This window comes from Microcaecilia unicolor, chromosome 1 (assembly GCF_901765095.1).
Source record: "Microcaecilia unicolor chromosome 1, aMicUni1.1, whole genome shotgun sequence".
In the NCBI taxonomy this organism is placed as follows: Eukaryota; Metazoa; Chordata; class Amphibia; order Gymnophiona; family Siphonopidae; genus Microcaecilia; species Microcaecilia unicolor.
In genome coordinates this window covers 299,102,408-299,116,632 of record NC_044031.1, presented here as the reverse complement: position 1 = coordinate 299,116,632, position 14,225 = coordinate 299,102,408, and positions in this window count along the sequence as shown.

The following is a 14,225-nucleotide window of genomic DNA, read 5'->3' as shown; positions in this document are numbered from 1 at the left end:
TCTCTGTTCCTTTTGCAAGAGTAGTCTTCTGAAATCCCCTCCTCGTTTCTGTGGAAAAAACCCATTGAATAGCCCAACACCATAGATCATCAAATCCATGATTGTATTTTGTGCAATGAACTGCTAATGGAAGATTCTGTTTCTTTGTAGTGATGGAGCTGCGGTGTTCAATTAGCCATATTTGAAGTGCCCTAGCCGTCTGTTCAACATACAGTTTTTTGCACGGGCATTTGATACAGTAAATCACTCCCTCTGTATTGCAGGTGGTCAAGTGTCTCAAAGCATATCTCCTGGTCCCATCGGGATGTTCAAAAGTCCTGGTTTCTACCATGACATGGCAGACAGAGCACGCATTACATTTCTTATGCCCTCTGTCAGTTGTATCCCGATCATCCACACTCGAGGGGAGGGCTGAGGGGCAAAGAAGCTCTTTTAAATTCTGCCCTCTGCTATATGCAATTCGTACTGAATGGTCCTTAAATGTCAGAATTGTTTGTATAAGTGGCCAATGTTTACGAATAGCATGAACAACCTTCGAGGTGTGGGTCATGTACTGTGTCACGTATGTGATATTACTGTCTTCCTCATGTTCACGAGTCCATGGTGCCAACAGTGCATCTGGATCATTATATTTGGCTCTACGATATGCTCTCCGTATTATATGTCGAGGGTATCCACGTTTCGTTAATCTTTTTTTGTAGAGTGTCTGATTGCTGTTTATAATCTCCTACCGAGGAGCAGATCCTCCTATATCTAAGAAATTGGAAAAAAGGAAGACTGTCTTTCAAAGACAGAGGATGACAACTGCTGTAGTCAAGCAGCATGTTTCTGTCAGTGTCCTTATGAAAAACCGTAGTAGATAAACCTGATGCTGTCTTCTTAATATGTACATCCAAAAATGATATCTCGTCTTCATGACAATGTGCAACAAACTGGATCCTAGGATGACATCCATTCAAAAAATTCAAAAATTGCTCTAGAAGAACATGATCAGCCTCCCATAGAAACAAAATGTCATCGATGAAGTGCACCCAAAGCTGAACCTTGCTGAAAAGTGGGTTACCATAAATGTATTGATTTTCAAAATCAGTCATATATAAATTATCCACTGAAGGGTCCATGGTGGCCCCCATGGCTACACCAGAAATTTGTTGATATACAACCCCTTCCCATGAGAAGAAATTCTTCTTCATGGCAAGGGTTGCTAATTGTATGATGAAATCTGTCGGAATTCTTGGGTTCACTCTACTTACTAAACCTTCTTTAATGGTGTCCAAGGCTTCATCTTGTGGTATCCTTGTATATAGAGTGGTCACATCGAGTGTGACCAGCTTAAGGGACCCCATGTCCCCCTCTATGTCTGTCAAGAGTTGTAAAAAATGGGTCATGTCTCTCAGATTCGATCTACCTTTAATCATTAAGGGTTGCAGCAAACAATCCACGAACATCGATAATGGTTCCAGAACTGAACCCCAGCTAGAAATGATGAGTCTACCCGGTGGATTCTGTACAGACTTATGAATTTTCGGTAAAGTATATAATATCGGCATTTGTGGATAGACAATATTTAAGAAATCAAACTCCTTTTGTGTGAGGAACCCTAATGCATATCCTTCACTTGTGATGCAGAAAATCCCCTTCTGTAGACCTTTAGTTGGATCATCCTCCAATAATAAATAGTCAGTTGCAACTGATAATTGTGTCTGTATCTCCGTAACATATTGCTGTCTGTCCTGAATGACTATGGCACCACCCTTGTCCACCTTGCGGATCACTATGTTGGTGTCAGCTCTGAGAGAATTTAAAGCATATTGTTCTTCCTTAGAAATATTGTAGAACCTTCTGTTGGATACTGCGTTTTCTATCGCCCCGAACTCTCGTAGAAGTAAAAATTTGAACGACGATAAAATGGGAGGTGATGGTCCTGGAGGACACCATGTAGATTTCTTCCTAACAATGGATATGTCGGTCCGTTCTGCCGGGGTGTCCGAAAAAAACATTTTGAGGTATAAAATTTGTAAGAATTTCTCTAATTCTATCCAAAGCTGAAAGGAGTCTAATCCCTGTGTAGGAACAAAGGAAAGCCCCTTAGTCAACAAATTCATCTCAGCCATAGTTACCTGGTGTTGTGAGAGGTTCACAATTACAGATTCTGCACAATCACAATCTCCTCTCCTCGATCCCAATAATAATGGACACTATTCAACCTTCCTCTCCTCTATCCCCATTGTACCCACTCACATGTATCTATAATCAACTCTATCACCTTGTATTTGTTTTTTCTACTGGACTAGGCGAATGCCTTTACAGTATTATGTAAGCCACATTGAGCCTGCAAATAGGAGGGAAAATGTGGGATACAAATGAAACAAATATTATAGATCAGTGGAACCTCTCCTCTTGCATGTCTGAATGCAATGCTACACACAAACTCTCGAGGAGGAGAAGGAATTTTCTATAAAGTCCCTGGTAGAATGGGAGTCTATACATTAAATATGGGCTTAGCATATGGGAAAGACTTGCATTAGAATGCACTAAGCATATTTTAGTAAAAGGGCCGCTTGGTTTGGCAAGCACAAGAAGCAGAATGCATTTAGGAATAAATGCAACACATTGATGACTTGAATTGAAAATAGTGAAGAGGAAACCCTTGTGTGACCCAGTTCACATTTAATGCAAACCAATTTATCTGCTCTTAACTAATAATTAATTACATCATTTACTATAACATGCTTTCTTTTTAATTATTTTTAGGATTTATTTGAAATAAGTCAAGGCATGACAAGTTGCATTGTATAACTTACAGAGGAGAATTCTATACATATTTAAATGCTTGCCCTAATTAGATGTCTCAGTACTACCATTACTAATTCTGTACGTTCCTAGCTTCAACAGTACCTGTCAGGCAGCAAATGCTGTAATTTGTCTAGCAAATGGTCCTCTTAATCATACACAGTTGTATCAGATCTGTTCTTGCTGAGCATGACTGAAACTGTCAGAGACCAGCCAGTTTCATTCAAATATATTTCCAGCTCTGAAAATTCAATGAAGAAAATATTAAGGTACGATAGAGGCAGCAGAGTATAAATGTGACCAGAGCAGTGCAGCATGAATGCTCCCTTTTCCTTTCACAGTGTTATATCATTATATCATTTCAACCCAGGACTGCCCATCAGTCTTTGAGCAAATGCTTCCCTGTTTGGTTATATTCTGCTTCACAGAATATAACGAAAAAGAAAATGGAGTTCTTTTCTTTGCACTGCATCAACAATGCATTTCCTGTTGGTTGTTGCTCATGGTTCAGGCATCTGAAAAGAACCCAGTATAGATGGCTTGCATTTCTTTCATTCAGAGGAATCCACCACTTCCAAAATAAATAAATAAATAAATAATCAAATATTTTGAGAAAAAACAAACCTTATTCAAAGAATGACTTCTCTGAAGGCAACTGAGTTTTGGAGGTCCTAACGAGCCTACAATTTTAAATTGTAAGATTTCTGAGTTATAGAACAGGTAATGAAAAGTGGGCCATATTTTTTCACCTGGAAGTTTTGCTTCTAACTTAGAACCAGAGCTGGGATCTTGGCAGCTAAAAAAGCAAACACGATGCTAGGAATTATTAGGAAAGGGATGGTAATTTAGACTGAGAATCTAATGTCTCAGTATCATTCTATGGTGCAACCTTGCCTTGAGTATTTCATTCAGTTCTGGTCACCGTACCTCAAAAAAGACATGGAGGGGCATAATCGAACGCGAACACCTATCTCCATGGGCGTCTATGACCGAAAACGGGTACGTGAAGAGGCGGGACAGACCGTAATTTCGAAAAAATGGACGTTTTTCAGCTGGGCGTTTGTTTTTTTTTAGCGATAATGGAAACTAAAAACGCCCAGCTCAAAAATGTCCTAATCCGAGCCATTTGGTCGTGGAAGGGGCCACGATTCGTAGTACACTCGCCCCCCTGACATGCCAGGACACCAACTGGGCACCCTAGAGGTCAGTGCGGTGGACTTCAGACAACGATCCCACATGCATAGCTCCCTTACCACGGGTGCTGAGCCGCAACCCCCCTCCCCCAAAACCCACTACCCACAAATGTACAACACTACCAGCCTCTATGCCAGCCTCAAATGCCGTACCCACCTCTATGACAGCAGAATGTGTTCTATCCTGTGACAGCATTTCCCTGGTTCTGATGTGGCTCTCGGGTGAGTGTGACACCTTTTCTGTTATGCGCACTGTAGAGTCACATCAGCAATGCATTGTGGTGGGTGTAGGGTATTGAGCTCCGTGATTCCAGTAGCTTGTGGCAAATGCTCACGATGTTGGTAGTTGGTAGGCTCTACTCCCATGGTGCTTTTCCCCCTGCTTACTGGGTCAGAGTGTGCCCTGTTTTGTTTCCGGTAGTCCATGAGGTAGTGGCCATTTTTGTAAGCCAGTTTTAGATCCCTTTCACGTGTTAGCCACGTTACAGAACTTAGTTCTTACCTTGAATGTGGCTGAAAGAGGGCATTGTACAGCATTCTTCCAGCTCTGACCTACTGTTCATCTCAGTACCAGGGAGATTCGTTGCCAGTGGGGCACAACCTCTGATCTGCAGTTAACTGTGAGTAAGCGTGCTTATTCCAATAAAGGACGTTTTCGGGGAGATTAGTCTTCAGGTGTCAACTGCTGTGCCAATGTTATATAGCAGCAACAAGTCCTAGAGGCCTGCATGTATGCAGTTCCTTGGAGCACTTTTAGTGGGTACCGCAGTGCACTTCAGCCAGGCGGACCCAGACCCACCCCCCTACTTGTAACACTTGTGCTGGTAAATGGGAGGCCTCCGAAACCCACTGTACCCACATGTAGGTGCCCCCTTCATCCCTAAGAGCTATGGTAATGTTGTACATTAGTGGGTAGTGGGTTTTGGGGGAGGGGGGTTGGGTGCTCAGCACCCGTCGTAAGGGAGCTATGCATGTGGGAGCGTTGTCTGAAGTCCACCGCACTGACCTCTAGGGTGCCCAGTTGGTGTCCTGGCATGTCAGGGGGGCGAGTGTACTACGAATCGTGGCCCCTCCCATGACCAAATTGCTCGGATTAGGACGTTTTTGAGCTGGGCGTTTTTAGTTTCCATTATCGCTAAAAAAAACAAATGCCCAGCTGAAAAACATCCATTTTTTCGAAAATACGGTCTGTCCCACCTCTTCACGAATCCGTTTTCGGTCATAGACGCCCATGGAGATAGGCGTTCGCGTTCGATTATGCCCTTCCACATGCACAAAAGTGTCACATTTACAAGCTAACATTTACACCTACGTTTTACATGGTGTGATAGCACCTAAATGTTGATGCACAAATTCTGACTTATGCTCTATTCTATAATGGAATCTGGGTGTCCAGATTCTGTTGTAGACTTCGTTCTCAGTTTCCTGCATCATAGTGTCTAAATTTGGGCAACCTTTGTAGAATTGTCTCCATCTGCTAAATGAAAGGGTTTTCTGCTACTTCATGTGAAACTAAACAGCTCAGAGACCCTTATAGAAATGTTTGATGATGCATTTAAATGCTGCTTCCTGAAATTGTATGTACTCCACATTTTAAAATATTTCTTCTGATGCTGCATTGAAATCATTTATTTAAGTGTATTGCAGCTGTCACAACATTAATTATTCTCACTTAAGCAATATGCAATGTTAATCATAATATCAAGTTAAAGGGCAAAGCCATCTAGAACTGAAATATATATATACCATTGAGGAAGAAAATATTAATGAAAGGTGATGTAATTATAATGTACTGCATGGATCATAATATTTACAATAATACTCAATATATATCTGAAGGAACATACATGTTGTGTTTTGGTTTTTTTTGGAGGGGGGGCTGCAGTGGGGCTCCTTTATATCATGATATTAGTAAACATCAAAACAATACATACCAGTTATTCCCAAATCTGTCATGAGGGCTCCAAGCCAGTCAGGTTTTCAGGATATTCACAATAAATATTCATGAGAGAGATTTGCAAGCACTGCCTCCACTGCATGTAAATTTCTTTCATGAATATTCATTATGGATATCCTGAAAACCTTACTGGCTGGGGAGCCCCTAAGACAGGCTTGGGAACCACTGATGAATCATTGCACCTACTAGACTTAAATAAACCATGAAACATGACTCATTATATGATGGATACTAAGAATAATATTTCTGTATAGCATGCTCCTTGTACTCCAGGATGAATTCTGTGCAAAAAAAATGTTAAATTCTCCACAATTTTGGGCCCTACTATGCTGCATTATAAGCGCGCTAGCATTTTTTGCGCTCACTAAAAATTAGCACATGATATATATTCCTATAGTTGTCTTTGCATTAGCGCATGCTAATTTTTAGTGTGTGCTAATTTTTAGCGCACACTTAAAACGCAAACGCACCTTAGTAAATAGGGCCCTTTATTTGTAATTTTTGTGCAGAAATTCCCTATTTTAATGGCTGCCTTCTCCTCGAACCATGAAATATCTTCCCACCCCCACTATGGTTTCCCATGCACTTTTATGCAGACCTCTACCCCATTCCTATGGTGTGCACACACATACACCTCATCCAGCTTTTTTCAGCCCCCTCCCTGTACCCACACTCCATACACCTTTTCCATCCCCCCATACTCCATCCATCTTTTGTCTAGTTCTCCACTGCACGCATGCTCCATCTACCTTTTTTTCCTGGCCCCACCCCTGCACACACATAGCATCCATATTTTCCAACCCCCCTGCTTGTACCCACACTCCATCTACCTTTTTTCCCATGTCCTCCTGCACACACACACTCCATCCACTTTTATCAAGTCCCCTCCCTGCACCTACTATCCATTCACTTTTTTCTAGCCTCCCTCCCTGTATTCACACATCATCTACATTTTTCCAGATCCCACTCCACCCCCACTGCACACTCACCAGTTCAGCGTGGTAGGAGGAGCAGGAGGAGCTGTAGATCCACATATTGGGTTCCTTTCTGCTCCTCTGCCATCCCGGGCCTGGCTGTTCCTTTAAGTCACACGGGCCTCCACACAGCCACATGGCTTAAAGGAACTGCTGCAGCAGAGGAAAAAGCAGCCATTACTGTAGCTGTGCAGCTTTGCTGCCTACATGCTGAGCCGGTGAGTGTGTATTGAGGGTGGGAGTCACTTGTATCTGTACCGCTCTAGTGCTTGGTTCCATGAGGCTACATCATTAACAGGAATGTATATATAAGGGCAGTGTGTCTATCTGGTCTTACGTTCCCTCTAAGCTGGTCAGGAGTCCTCCAAATGCATTGGTGCCAGTGGGGAGTAGTACTTTCATATAGGGTTACCATATGGCTCCAGAAAAAGGAGGACGGATTGAGCTGGCTCAATTACTTCCATTGAAAGCAATGGAAGTAAAACCCGGCTGGCTCAATCTGTCCTCCTTTTTCTGGAGCCATATGGTAACCCTACTTTCATATTGTATTTTCAATCACTAGGGACAGGCAGGTTCCATGGAGTTCTGCAGAGCTTGCCTGTCTCTCTCTATTGAAAATGTGAGTGAAACAGCTCCTCACACTGGCAAGACTATAGGTGGAGGACTTCCACTCAGCTTAGAGGGAACAGCCATTGTCAGTCAATATGTACATATTCCTTGTAGCAAAACTTGTAGTTTATTTGGATGTTCAACCACACTGTTGGATGGCCAGCTAAGAGCAGTAACATGGCAGGCCAGAGGAAGGGTAGCAATTTTTAGAGTCCTTTTTCAGTACCTACCTATATGGGGAGGGATATTGCTTTCCCTGAACATGCATTTTCTATTGCCCAAGCTACCCTAGTCTGTGTGGTGACTATTATACTTGGGCTACCTGTGAGTAAGTATGTTGCTACTGGCTAGAGACCACTAAGGATTCAGAGGTACCCTTCTGAACACAGGTGCCTGTCCTTTCCCATTAGCCCAGAAAAGAGCCAGGAGGGTTTGGGGTGAGGGTTAATTTTTATTTATTTTTCACACTTTTATACCGCTTATACCTAAGCAGTTTACAAAACAAATATAACTATAAACAAAATATAAAAAACATACAAAATTAAAAGAATAAAACTCTGTGTGTGAATAGTATAATCTGCTATTACACTCAAGTTACAACTTGTCATTTCATGTGTCTGATCATCTCAAATTACATAAATGCTTTAACAAACAGGTATGTCTTAAGATAGCGTTTAAATTGTAAAATCTGTGTACATAAATGTAGCTGCCCCTTTAAAGAATTCCACATGGGAATACCAGCAAGAGAGAAGGCTCTAAGTCTTCTATCATTGTATCTCACACCAACAAATGGATCCAGTGAAATGTGCATTTCTGTCTCAGATCTCAAGCACCTCCGAGGACGATATGTACAAAAACAATCTTTCAAGTATTTTGGGGCTGGCAAATAAAGTGCTTGATACACAAAATAAAATACCTTATACAGTATACGAAAACTGACTGGCAACCAGTGCACCTGTTTCAAAATGGGTATAATATGGGTCACCCTAGACACACCAGTAACCAGTCATGTTGCAGCATTCTGTACCAAGTGCACCGCTCTAATCCTGAAGTTACTCAACCTAAGATATAGAGCATTGCAATAATCAAGCCGTGACAAAACCACACTCCTTATAACTCCACAAAAATCACTTACTGGTAACATAGGTTTCAATCTGTACAAGAGTCGAAGCCGAGGAAAACAAGATTGAATAACATTCACCACTTGTTATTTCATTGTCGACCCTGAATCTAAACACACATCCAGCAATTTTAACACCCTTTCTACAGGTAAACTTACCCCATTCAACATCAAAGACAAGGGCCAGAAATCTTCTACACTTCATCCCAAAATCATTATCTCTGATTTTTCAACATTCAGTTATAAACCATGTTCACACATCCAAGTATTGATTTCATTCATGTATAATTGTACTTGTACCTCTAAACAGGCACCCCACACATTAACAAGAAAGAAAAACTGAATATCATCAACATATATACAGTAACTAACCTGTAACTTTTTAAATATTTTCCCTAGTGAAGTCATGTATACATTAAACAATAGGGCTGAAAGAGCAGAGTCCTGGGAAACCTGTCCCCCACCAGGGCCGCCGAGAGGGGGGGGGAGGGGGGACAAAATTCCCCGGGCCCAGGCCTCCAAGGGGGCCCAGTGCCGGGGTCAGGCCGCCGGCGTTGCAGTTCTTGGTCTCATCTGCCTGCCTCCTTGGCTCCGGGCCCTCTGCATTCAAAGCGGTAGTCACAGATCGCCTCCCTTCGGGCCTTCCCTCCCTGTGTCCCGCCCTCGCGGGAACCGGAAGTTACATCAGATGAGGGCGGGACACAGGGAGGGAAGGTCAGAAGAGAGGCGATCTCTGACTGCCACCTTGAATGCATGGGGCCCGGAGCCGTGGAGGCAGGCAGGTGAGACCGCAGACTGCAGTGGCAGGGGGAGCAATGGGGGGGGCAGCACGGGGAGCGACAGGATGGCAGCGGCGGGGGGGGGGGGGGGGGGCGGAGGTGGGGCGGCCTTACCCTAGGCCCGGCCTATTTTCCCTGCGGCCCTGTCCCCCACTCATCACTCGCAGAGAACGTCTGAAGAAATAGCAGCACGGTTATGGATCAAGGGATGTTGTTTAAAGTTGAAGGCCGACCAAACTAACAGACGGGCTGTAGTTAGAATAGTATGTGAACTGGAGTTCAGGAAACAGAACATGAGGTAATAGATAAAGTAGCAGGGAGTTTTTTGGTTGTAGAACATAAAAGAGAAAGTTGATAAGTGAAAAGAATGAACTAATGTTTTATGAAAAGGCTTTTGTGTAGAAACAGTATATAAGCAGCAGCCTGATTAGTGAATGTTGGAGACAGTCTCAGCCAATACTTTTGTATAAGCAGAACTGTACTCCTATGAGAAAATTTATTTTGATTCTGTATGCTCTATTGGTAAGTTAATAAATTACTTTTCTCATATGTTACATGGCCTGTTCTTTTATCATTCCAATCTTTTACCAGGATATGTATGATTATTGGGATGGTGGTAAAAAGACCTAAATCTTTATTACACATCCCATCAGGAAAGAAAGCAACCCTAACACTCGTTCTTTCATTCCCATCTTACCTAATTTAGATAACAACATCTGCACATTCACTGAGACAAAAGCCCCTGATATATCTAAAGATATCATACAAAAACAGACATTATTATCAAATCCTCTCCTTATTTTATCAACTGTGGATAAGAACAGAGAATGTACCCCATGGGCCCTACGAAAACCAAATTGGTAAACATCCAAACAGCCTACCTTGTCAACAAATTCATCCAAATGACGTAATACAACTTTTTATAGTAATACTAATACTTAATTATTAAGTATTAATACTTATTACTAAGATAGTAATACTAATACTTTTCCTAAAAATAGAACAACTGAAATGGGTCTATAATTTCTCATAACAGACACATCTAATCCCTGTTTTTTCAATAACGGTTTTACTGTCACTCACTTAATGGTTGATTTCAGGGGGCTTGAAGGGTAGAACCTGATCTTGTGCTGTTGGGGGTTAGGGTGTGAGGGCTTGGGATATTTGTTTTACACATGGCTTTTTATGTAGACCCAGGGTCTAAACAGGTTTATGTTGCATGCATGTGCTTTGAATCAGGTAGGAAAGCCAATGGGGATTTATTTTTTTTTTTTGTGGGGGGGGGGGGGGGGGGTTAAATAGATGTGCATTTGCATTATAAAATGGGAACTACATGTCTATTTCTTGGCTATGCATGAACAATGCCCACTTTAACTTTGCATCTTCTGGGACCCAGAGGTGGAGTTCTTCATCAAAAGATAAGTTTTAGAATCTGTTGGAGTTTATTCTGTACATTAATAAAAAAACAGTTTATTTGCTGCAATTAAGTTATAGACACACTTTTGTGGGATTTGTTTATGCCTATGATTGATTAGTGCCACAACAGGTTGTTTACCTGGGTATTCCGAGGTTTTTCCTCCATTTCATTTATAATACACGGTGGAGTTTGTTAAATATTTTAGGTCTTTTTACCACCTCTCCAAATTTTCATATACCAGTTACCCACAATTTGTAGAGATAAAAGACCAAGGCTGCCGCTTATGAGAAAAGTAATTTATTTACTTACCAAGTATTGCTACAATTAATATTTTCTCATGGGAGGATAGAACTACAGCATACATATGCTTTCTGTATCTATCACTCCAACATACTGAACTGAAACAGCTATTTTTATACACTTGTATTTAACAATGATTTACAAGGCTTCAGCAAGTTATCTTACTCGGGATCATCTGGTCTTTTTTCAAATCTATCTGGTTTCCCTCACCTGCGAGACCACATTCTCATGTTTGTTTATGCTTCCTCCTTTCCCAGGCCTGTTTGCCTGTAAGGATATCAGATCAGATCATAAATTCCTGGGCCTCACGATTGATGGCCTTTGCCCTTTGACTCTACTCCAGGGTGCATAACTGTGTTTATTATCTACAAGTTGTTCTTCTGAATTTTACTATGCCGTATAGCATTAGGCTCCATCTCTCAGCCACCCTTAAGCTCATCCAAAGTTATAAGGATAAAGTCTGACCATATCACATTTTGTGAAACCAAAATGTATCTATTCTTATGCTGGCACATTTAAGCAAAATCACTCATGTTGCCTGCATAAGTGGTTTTGAATATTGATCCCTCTGTGTTTATCCTATGCATTTTGGAACTCCGCTGCCATTTTTCTCTCTACCAACTCCTCGGGGAAGGCATTCCAGGCATCCATCACTCTTTCTATGAAAGAATATTTTCTCATAGTGCTTCATGGAACCGGACGGGATCCACCCCAGGATATTGAGGGAGCTCAGAGAGGTCCTGTCGGGTTCTCTTTTAATAAATCCTTGCAGATGGGAGAGGTTCCGAGGGATTGGAGAACAGCGGATGTGGTCCCTCTTCACAAAAGTGGTGATAGGGAAGAAGCTGGAAACTACAGGCCGGTAAGCCTCACTTCGGTTATTGGAAAAGTAATGGAAGCGATGCTGAAGGAAAGGATAGTGAATTTCCTGGAAGCCAATAAGTTGCAAGATCCGAGACAACATGGTTTTACCAAAGGGAAATTGTGCCAAACGAATCTCATTGAATTCTTTGATTGGGTGACAGGAGAACTGAATCAGGGACAAGCTATAGGCGTAATCTACTTAGATTTCAGCAAAGCTTTTGATACGGTTCCCCACAGGAGGCTTTTAAATAAACTGGATGGGCTGAAGATAGGACCCGAAGTGGTGAACTGGATTAGTAACTGGTTGACGGACAGACGCCAGAAGGTGGTGGTTAATGGAATTCGCTCGGAGGAGGGAAAAGTGAGTAGTGGAGTGCCTCAGGGATCAGTGCTGGGGCCGATTCTGTTCAATATATTTGTGAGTGACATTGCCGAAGGGTTAGAAGGTAAAGTTTGCCTATTTGCGGATGATACTAAGATCTGTAACAGAGTGGACACCCCGGAGGAAGTGGAAAACATGAAAAAGGATCTGAGGAAGCTAGAAGAATGGTCTAAGGTTTGGCAATTAAAATTCAATGCAAAGAAATGCAAAGTGATGCACTTAGGGAATAGAAATCCATGGGAGACGTATGTGTTAGGCGGTGAGAGTCTGATAGGTACTGGGGGGGGGGGGGGGGTGATAGTATCTGAGGATTTGAAGGCGACGAAACAGTGTGACAAGGCGGTGGCCATAGTTAGAAGGTTGTTAGGCTGTATAGAGAGAGGTGTGGCCAGCAGAAGAAAGGGGGTGTTGATGCCCCTGTATAAGTTGTTGGTGAGGCCCCACCTGGAGTATTGTGTTCAGTTTTGGAGGCTGTATCTTTCTAAGGATGTAAAAAGAATTGAAGCGGTGCAAAGAAAAGCTACGAGAATGGTATGGGATTTGCGTTACAAGACGTATGAGGAGAGACTTGCTGACCTGAACATGTATACTCTGGAGGAAAGGAGAAACAGGGGTGATATGATACAGACGTTCAAATATTTGAAAGGTATTAATCCGCAAATAGACCTTTTCCAGAGATGCGAAGGCGGTAGAATGAGGGGACATGAAATGAGATTGAAGGGGGGCAGACTCAAGAAAAATGTCAGAAAGTATTTTTTCACAGAGAGAGTAGTGGATGCCTGGAATGCCCTCCCGCGGGAGGTGGTGGAGATAAAAACGATAATGGAATTCAAACATGCGTGGGATAAACATAAAGGAATCCTGTTCAGAAGGAAGGGATCCTCAGGAGCTTAGCCGAGATTGGGTGGCAGAGCCGGTAGTGGGAGGTGGGGATAGTAGTACTAGGCAGACTTATACGGTCTGTGCCAGAGCTGGTGGTGGGAGGCGGGGCTGGTGGTTGGGAGGCGGGGATAGTGCTGGGCAGACTTATACGGTCTGTGCCAGAACCGGTGGTGGGAGGCGGGGCTGGTGGTTAGGGGGCAGGGATAGTGCTGGGCAGACTTATATGGTCTGTGCCTTGAAAAAGACAGGTACAAATCAAGGTAAGGTATACACAAAAAGTGGCACATATGAGTTTATCTTGTTGGGCAGACTGGATGGACCATGCAGGTCTTTTTCTGCCGTCATCTACTATGTTACTATGTTACTATATTGTCATCTAGCCCTCTTCCTGAGACAGGTAATAGTCTTACTCTGTACCATGTTTTGTAGATGTGCCTAACTATACCTTGGATTTGTTAACTAGTTGGGACTAGACAAAATGCTAATCTCACTCAGATAATTTTGAACCAGTTGAGAGAAATGTACACTAAATTAGGATAAAGCACAATGTGGAGTCAGTGATGTTTATAAATTATGGGGTCTGTTTACAAAGCAGTGAATGGGCCATGTTGGCCTTAGCGTCTGCAACATAGGTTTTGGAAATACCAATTTGGACGTTTTGAAAAGAAATCTGAGTAAATGGTATTTTATGACATTTTGTAGACGTTTTTCTCTTTCGAAATTAAGCCTCTTAGCCACATAGGCTGTAAAGAGGCACCTACATGGCCATCACACATAGGTGATCTGTTATAAAAATAGAAAAAGCATAGTAGAGATACCAGGGTGTAATTAAGATGCAGTGTGTATACTAGAACTCTGGCAATGGATGCGGATGCTTTCAGCAATGAGGTTGCACAATAAAGGTAGAAAATGGAAGCCAAAGAACTGAAAGCATTTAGTCCAGGAAACTAATGGA